We start from the raw sequence: 9,723 nt of genomic DNA, 5'->3' as shown, positions 1-9,723 counted from the left end.
ATCTCTTTGTTTCATTTCATATTTGTCACACTTGCATGTTTCAGACCAATTCAAGTGTAATGAATATGCAAACTAATAAATCAGGAAGGGGGCAAATACTTCTTAATGGTACTTTAGGTGTGCCAAGTCTTTGAAACGGCTCCAGGTTGGATTTGACTGGTATCTATTCACATGGATTTTAGAATTACAGTAAAGAGAACTCTCTGTGTTGACTCCACATTTGCCCAGGTCCATGCAGAAACAGCCACCTGTTGTTCTTTAAAGGCTGGTGGACTCTTGACACAGTGAGATAGTAAAACAGGATAAGAGCCATCATATATGGTACAAATAAGGAGCAGAGGTCATACTGAGAACACAGGCGCCTTATTACAAATTTCATGTCTGTGCTTTGACAGATGGCGTCTTGACACAGACATGAGATGTGTAATGAGGCACCACAGTGGTGAAGTGTTAACCACGCCACCATCGTAGCGCCTTATTAAATAGATCTTATGTCATGTCAAGAAACCCTCTCTCAAAGTGCAGACATGAAATTTGTAATAAGGTGCCAAAGTGGTGGAAGGGTTAGCACACTCACTCTTGCAGCAAGAAGGTTTCTCTTCCTTTGCCCACAGTCCAAAGACATGCACGCTAGGCTAGCTGCGAGTCTAAGTTCGCAGGGGATCTGAGGTTTGAAGTGTAAAGAATAACGTACTATAGGCTAGCTAGACTTATGTTAGCAATTGCAACATGCCTGCAAGTCAACAAAATCTAAAATGTGTGAAAGTCCCCAAAGCACAAGGTTTCCTGCCGCTGGTTTGAATGCACATCGTAAAACTTTAGATTCCAGCCTGCAGCTCAGAGCTAATTTCGCTGTAATCAAATGGTATTTCACTGTATTTCGTTTAAAAAAACACTGTAATTATGTTCACCTGCAAATACTTAAAGTCAGAGACACTAGAACTCAGGGGTAATAAGTCAGGTTTTTACAGGAAACAAAGATGTAAGTACACTGTAAATAAATTTAAGTAGTCTCTCTGTGATTTAAGGTCAAGTCAAGTCAAGTGGTTTTATTGTCATTCCAACCATGTGCACTGACACAGTACACAGTGAAATGAGACAACACTCGTCCAGGTAATGCAAGGTAATGCGTTAGTAATTCTAAGGGTTGCATAACTTCACATAATCGGTAGGAATGAAGGAATATTTATTCTTTAAGTCATTTAAAATACAGTAACACTATTTCCCCATCTTACATTCAATGTAACTTAAATTTCCCTAACTTCCAGGTGTTTTACAGCACTCCTTTGCTGTAAAATCCTTTTGAAAGTTATCTTTGAGCAGTGATTGTGAAAAACAGAAACATAAGTGAGGATTGTCTCTATCATTATAACATCACATAGGCAGCAGCATCACAAATAATAAATAAAGATGAAAAAAAATTGAAAAAGGTAAGATTAATCCACTCCATATCCATGTCCTGAAAAGTAACGTTTATTTACTATGTAAAATTGGGAAATTTTTAGCAAAAAAAGTAAACTCCTCATTGTATACTTTCTTTGTTTCCTGTAAAAACCTGACTTGTTGGCCTCAACTTCCAGTGAGCTCACCTGTAGTTACACTGTAACCCACTGGCGTCAAGCCATCCTCCAGTTTGTTTTCTGTTCCCTGTGTATTCAAAGTATTACGGGAAGAGATGTGGAAACCTGATTTCAAAATAAAAGCCAACTTCGAGTGAATTAACAGATATGTTAAGAACATAATAACCTGGGCACGAAGGGTTAGCTGATGGCATGACCATAGCGGGACTGGACATCGGGCATACCGGGCGATGGTGATTTTGTTGTTGTTGTTGTTTTTTGTAACGGTATAAACAATGAAAGGTGGTGGATTGGCCAGATGCTGGCCGATGTGTAAAAATAACTCAGTTGTTTGGTGGTGGCTACAAAGGCGCTTCCACAGATGCCAGCAGGTGGATGAGGGAAGGGGAGACAGGATGAGGAGACACCCGAGGCGGCCGCCGGTCCGAGTGTCAGGTGAACTGAACTTCAGGTAAGAAGTTATAGCCTACAGTCTATCTGGGTCAGATATAAACCAAGTTTAGGCGTGGTTTATTTTTGTTGTGCTGACTTTTTACAGTCAGTTACAATAACTCGTACTGTGTAATAGCTAGCATGACAGAGTTTCTATACAGCTGGGTGGGTGCTATGATGTTACTGATAGCGAACTTTATTTTATTCATAAGGTTAGTTATGCCAACCGTTCCGTAAAAAAACACAATGGTCCCGTATTCAGAGAAAATATTACGTGTTTCGTATTGAGCTGAAAAGGAACTGCCTCTTCTTCTCTCATTCTCCCCCTCCCTCTCCTGTTGCTACTTCAATCATGAAACTGATCAATGATCAGCTGATCGGCTTTTCTCTCTTGTTTGTTTATCGCCCACTTTGCACCAGAATGAGGAAACCAGCAGCTTGATCAGCTGTTGTTAGAATTTATTTAATATTAATTTCTAGTATCAGCTGATGTTTGCTGGAGCCACAGCTGTAAAGCTGCTGGTCATGCCGGTTTGGATATGTGGTGAGAGGGAAACATGAAGATGAAACCTTACTGAATCATCAGAGCTGAACAGGTGATGGAGAAACAGGTTTACCTTTTAGGTATGAATGAGTTGAAACTTACCAAAGTCGTACTAAAACTTTTTTGACAGATTTCTGCGTGCCGTGTACCACATAAAATTGGTTCGAGGTTAGTAAGCACAACCAGAATTCATACATAAGCCACACTGTCGATTTTTGAGAAAATTAAAGGATTTTAAGTGCGCCTTATAGTGTGTAAAATACGTTATACAGAAGAAAAGAATATATCGCGCTATATATCGTTACCGCACATGCTTCAAATTATACCGTGATATGGATTTTTGGCCTTATCGCCCAGCCCTACTACCAACATCTGCGAACAAATATAATGCTATAAAGTTGTTCTATATAGTGTGTAACTGTTAATATAGAGCGTTATTACATTTATTGCTAACGCAATCATATGGCACATTGACTTCTGAGGAAATTTTAGATGGCATCATCAGCAAGGTTGCCGACCCCTGAAGCAGGCTAATAATAATACGGCACAGGCCAAAATTTATAGTATATTAAGTTAAAGTGTAAAAGTGTAAATATAGCTAATTATGGATAGTTGCTATAAGGATTTTATTTATGATATAGCAGCGAGGAAAGCCTTTGACAGTTATAATGGTTATACATGACTAAATAACAAATCCCAACACTTCCAGAATGCTCTGGTTGTTTTCACTTTGCATAAAATATATTTAAATCATTGTAGCTGTGATGTGTCCATGTCTTAGGTGAAAAACAGGATAAAATAATATGTAAAAACTAGTGCTGTCAATAGATTAAAAAAAAAAAGAACTAATTAATCTCACAATTTTCTGTAATTAATCGCGATTAATCGCAATTACTTGATCAATAGCCTGGTTGCAATTACATTTTTTTAACTTTATATTTAAGCTTGTAACTAACATTTATTGAATATAATGAAGTAAATGCAGAATAAAGAATGTATGCTTAAATTAGAAGAGAAGTTGAATAGTTTTCTTCTTCTTCTTATATACTAATAGGTAAGTATACACTAATATATAATATATATTAGTTCTGTCAAACAATTAAATTTTTTTTAAATCAGATTCATCACAGGGTTACAATGGATTAATTTTGATTAATCACGATTTAATATTCATTTTTATTCTATATTAATCACATTTCATTTTGCATGAGTAAACAGACTAAAGAAAAAAGGTAAAATATACGCACTAAACATGTTTATTGAACATCTAGAACATTCATGTTAACAAAAAACTCCATAAACATTTATCCACCCTCTCTCTGTCACTCTTGGGGAGGCACTTCAAGTCCTTGAAAGGAGGAACCAAAGCTATGTAAAGCACGAATCCTCAACGATATTAATAGTTCTGCAGTTTGTTGCAATCCACTTGGCAACTGTGTCAGTCAATATTTCCGGGGTAGACTCACTGAGTCCCCGATGCTCCGTGAGTGGTTTGTTGCAAGCTGGGTGACACGTAAGTCCTAGCAGCATCCCCAACTAACGTATGCTTTGCGTCAATGTACTATTTTAAGCTGGAAGTGCTTCGGTGAAAGGAAAATTCCTTCTTGCCCAATGTGATAGTACATTATGTCGGTCAACTGTTCCGTCTTGTTATTTTTTTTAATACTCAAATGTCCCATTGAGATGGCCAATGTGCGTTTATCATCTTCCATTGATTGTCACAACCAGATCAACTGCCCATTTGCGAATGTGCTAAGGTAACTCTACTTGGACAAACTGCTTGAAATGCGTTGACAGAAACATTTCTGGGATTTTGAGTCATTCTGCACTCTAGATGTGTTAATTGCATTAAAATTTTCAATCGTGCTGACCATGATGGCGGATTAATTTGCGTTAATGCGTTAATTTGACAGCACTAGTAAAAACACATGAATTTTATCCAAAAATGATTATTGGAAAAGCTAAAAAATACACTCTAGCTCCCTTCTGAAACATTTTTCAGGAATACTCATCCATTTATTTATACCCTCTTAACAGATGCACTACAATACTGTAATAGTATATATAGTCCGGACAATAACTGACTATAAGCAACCAGCTTCTTCAATGATGAATGCCAATGCTTCACTGGCTGATGAGCTGAACACGTTTATGCTCACTTCAACGCTGCAGCAAATAACACAACAAACGGCTGCGAGTGCACCAGTGAAGACAATGCTTTCACCATCACAGAGCATGCCATGAGGAAAGCTTTCAGGACAGTGAACATCAGGAAGGCAGCAGGATCAGATGCAATCTGGGGTCCTCAGAGCCTGCGCTGACCAGCTAGCACCGATGTTCACTGAGATCTTCAACCTCTCCCTGGCACAAGCAGTAGTTTCCACGTGCTTTAAATGGTCCATCATCGTCCCTGTCCCAAAGAAACAATAGCCCGCTTGCCACAATGATTACCGCCCAGTAGCACTGACTTCAATAGTGATGAAGTGTTTTGAGAAACTGATAAGAGACAACATCACTTCTTCACTTCCTGCCACCACTGACCCACTTCAGTCTGCATGCCAGACTAATCGTTCCACAGACCACGCCATATCTCACCTGCCCCACACATCCCTGAGTCACCTGGACACTGGCAGAGGGAATTATGTTAGGATGCTGTTTGTGGACTACAGTTTAGCATTCAACACAACAATTCCCTCAAAGCTTTTTACCAAGTTGAAGGATCTAGGGCTGAGCTCATCACTGTGCCAGTGGCTCCTCAACTTCCTCACAATCAGCGAGGGTAAAAAAAACAAGTCTACCCCTCCATCTCACTCAACACTGGAGTGCCTCAGGGCTGTGCCCCTGCTTTACTCACTGTACACTTATGACTGTGTAGCCACATCAGACACCACCTCCATTGTCAAGTTTGCTGACGACACTGTTGTTGTGGGCCTGATCTCTGACAACACAGAGAAGGTCTACCTGCAGGAGATTAGGAACCTGGACAACTGGTGTCAAGAGAACAACCTCCTCCTAAGCATCAGCAAGACTATGGAGCTGATCGTGGACTTCACTACAAAGCAGGCGAGGAATTACGAGCCCTGATCATCAGCGGTGCACCAGTGGAGACAATGGACAGCTTCCAGTACCTGGGTGTACACATCACTCAGGACCTCTCATGGTCATGTCACATCAACATCCTGGTCAAGAAAGACTTAGAGACTTTCATCTGCCACTGAGGGTGCTTAACTTCTACTCATGCACCATCGAGAGCATCCTGATGGGATACATCTGCACCTGGTTTGGGAACAGCACCAAGCAGGACAGATGAGATCTGCAAAGAGTGGTGCGCTCGGCCGAACGCATCATTCGATCAGAGCTTCCTGACCTGCTACTTTCATACATCGCGTCACCATATGCACTCTGTTTATTTGCACACTTCTTATAATTGCACACTTTGTATTTTCTTGCACACTTCTTATAATTTCTTTCCTAAATGTTACTTGCACATTATTTTTTACTGTAAATTTCTTTATTGTAGTTTAATGGTCGGGCATTTCACCACGTCATACTGTGTATGGTTGTGTGTGTGACGAATAAAATTTGAATTTAAGTTTGTAAAGGCATGAAGTATGAAAATGTTGTTCTGTAATCCTACAGTACATTTACATCAGTATCTTCCCGACATGTTGTACCAGTAGTGTGTTTCAGTTGCTGAGCCTCTTTTTCTTTTTCTAATGACCTTATGTTTATTGTAAACAAGCAAAGTAACCCATTTTCTCCAAACTTAACTAAAACTTGAAAACTTGCTACACTGCCTCCTAAATGGGCTGAGTTTGTTGTGAAGTGGAGGGACACTGACAGCCTGGCAGGATTTTTTAGGAACACGCCTAAAAATTTAATGCGGAGAAAATGTGTTTAGTCCTTTTTAAATTTTCTTATTAGAAGCACGAGTATTGGACACAAGTAGTTCCATTTCATGCTGCCGTGTATGAGATTTTAGTTGCAGGAAGTCATTTTCCTTTGTTCTTATTTTCCAAAGCACCTAGACTTCAATGCCATTTGGGGTGGAAAGAAATGCTCCAAAGATGTTTGGCGTGACGGAAAATCCTACTGAAGATGGTTTTTAGCAGGAGCAAAGCCATGTTCTCCGCACCAGTTTCATCTTCTCTTTGTGTGTCCCTCCGAAGAGGTTTATTTATAGAGCCATCTGCATGTAGACATATGTGGTTCCATCTCCTGCAAAACAGCTAGCTATCCCATTACTGCTCCAAGCATGCTTAATTCAGTTCAGAATGCTTTGGGTTCCGTGGTGACAACTGCTCTCCTCCAGAATCTATGTGGGCTGTGTGTGTGTGTGTGTGTGTGTGTGTGTGTGTGTGTGTGTGTGTGTGTGTGTGTGTGTGTGTGTGTGTGCGCGCATGTGGCAGTGTGATAAAAGACAGATGTCAGACCTAGACAGAGATAGCATAAAAAAGAGGAGAGCAGGCCAGCCTTGGCCAAGTCGCTTGGAGTGGGTGGAAAAAGAGAGTCAGAGATAGCAGCAGAGTGGCGCATGTATAATTGACAACCTATGCTTCCTCTCCATAGAGTTTATGACATTTCCGCTCTGTAATCTACTTTTCCTGGCCAATACATAAGATGGTAGTGGGCTGGGTTGTGAGTTGGCGGCTTGGATGGAAATGGCAGAGAGGAGCACAAGCCTGGCAAGGAGAATGTGCAGGGGAGAAAATGCCATGGCAGCCTTGACGTATTTTTTCTTCTTCTGTGTTGTACTTTCACCAAAAAGCAGGTCTGTCACTGATAAAGCAGTGAGGATGGGAGGCACTGAGGTGAGAAGACACTGTGCTAAAGCCAGAGAGGGTATTTTGTTTCAATATTGTGGGTGGGATTTAAATAGGTGTTGATGTGATTGATAGAAAGTAAGAGTGAAAGTGAGGTGGGGAAAGAAAAGGTTTGGTTTTGCTGGTTCAGTGCGGAATACATTTTCTCTGCGCTGGCTATTAGGTGTCAGGAAGCTGGGGGATTTACACATGCATAGGTGTGTTGCCTCTAGTTTACAACTGCTTGGTAACCACTAAAGTACAAAGTCAACGAGATCTTGAAACACATGTTACAGTGCAGTCTGAAGGCCAGAGATGACCAGAGCATGTTTATTTAAACAATGAATTGGAGGTTGAATTGAAAGTAAGCTCATGGTGATAAATACGATATGATAAACTCAGGGAGAAAAAGCTGCGTAGAGTGTTCAGTGAATATGATGCATTTTAAAAAAGCAAGATTCGCATATTTTGATTAAGACTTGGTTAAATTAGCTGTAAATTGCTGTGAGGCTTTTTTATGCCTTCTTTAAACCCTCCTCATCATTAAGCCCCATAACGCATGTGAATTAAAGACATCATTTGGCTACTCAGACACAACAACTATTCGAGATTCGTTTTTAACGGACCTAATGGCATAAATTGTGAATTCCCATCATTTTTCTTATATAAGAGATTTATATGAAACGAGGTGCATGAAAAACACGAATGTTGTTTGGTGTGAATTTTGAGATTTTGAAGTATTACTGTTACTGAAACTTTCCCCAAGTTATTTTAAGACTTATAGATAAATTATGATACATTTCCCGATTCTCACTGTGAGGCTGTATTGGGAATTGAAAAAACGCTTCTCTTACTTTCACTTTCACTCTAACATAGAGACAGAGTTTGAAACAATAAAAATAAAATAAAATAACTGTAAATGTGCTATTTTCCTGCTCAATTTTGATATTTTAACAAAGAAGTCTACAGGGTCTGCCTGTCAATGGGTGCCATTAGAAAAACTGCCAGTTTCTTTTGGCACTTCCACGTTGAGTTCATTTTTCAGCTCTGGAGGTTCCCCCAATGCACTAACCTAGTACACAAAAAAAGAACACTCACTGAATTTAAGTGTAGTGCCAAAGGGCCCTTTTACAAGCATCCATATGTGAGGACTGACATCTGAATTGCATTGGATTTCCATAGAGCCATGACATAGCCTCTGCAAGTGCCTCTGAAAGCATTTATACCTGTGAGGGTTGCTTGTGTTTTTACATTTCTAGGGAGGTATGCTTCAGTTGACAACATGGGCCACAGTGTAGGGTTTCAGAAGGGTCAGTGGTTATGACATACCTAATGCATAGATTGGGTGCAGAAGGATAAAAACCCCATAAGTGAGACACTCACTGCTGCTGCAACCCAGCAGGGTTAAGGAACAGGTGTTAAAGACACCTCACATATGTCTGTATGATTTCAGCTGATATTTGATATTATGCATGGCAACAAGAAGGGAACAATCCAAAAATAAATTCAAAGGACTGAGAGGAAACCAGCAAGGAGGGCCAAGCAGAGAAGGAGCTGAGACAATGAGCAGTTGTTGCTGCATTTATTGCCCAGTATTGCCAAAGTTTGTTTCCCTCTCATTAAAATGACTTTTTCTGTGGTGGTCCCCAGGGTTTAGGTTAGATGTAGCAGAAATACCTGGCTGGGTTTAAGTTAAGCATCACTGTATGCAATTGGCTGGATTGGTTCAGATTCAGGACAGCCAACAATTACTTGTGAAATGGCCACCTGCTGCTGCTGTCCACCTCCTGGAACCACATGCGTTCAGTTGAAGAGAGCAGTTTGCAGCTTAAAATATGATGTAATGTGACATTAATAAAGTCAGTTTACTTTGTTAGCTGATTGTTAAGTGGTAGTTATAGGACATTTTGATCACAGTATGCCACTGTATGATGCCTTCATCCAAGCTGTGTTTCTGCACTTTGCATGTTCACACGATGAATGTTTTTAAATCAGGTTTTATGAACTTTTCATCAGAGGGCAGCATCAAACCATTTGTTTCTTTCTGACTTCAATTTGAACAATGTATACTTTGCAAGATTAACATGCACAATATAATGGAATTGTCCCCGATACTCAGTTCAGGTTTATTTATATAGCGCCGAAAGATCCTACAGCAGAGGTGTCAAACATATTATCCGGGAGCCAGAATTGGCCCGCCAAGGACTCCAATGTGGCCCAGTGGATGACTTTGGAAAATGTGAAAGAAGACATGGCTTTGATGTATCCATACGATGGTCAAATTAATTCCATTCTTTTGTGAGCATGTCTTAAGTAGAGCAGGGCGATATGGCCAAAAATATTTATCACGATATATATTTGAAAA

Source organism: Pundamilia nyererei, unplaced genomic scaffold (assembly GCF_000239375.1).
Source record: "Pundamilia nyererei isolate P.nyererei 1_Seehausen unplaced genomic scaffold, PunNye1.0 scaffold00083, whole genome shotgun sequence".
In the NCBI taxonomy this organism is placed as follows: Eukaryota; Metazoa; Chordata; class Actinopteri; order Cichliformes; family Cichlidae; genus Pundamilia; species Pundamilia nyererei.
Note: the sequence above shows the minus strand (reverse complement) of the source record.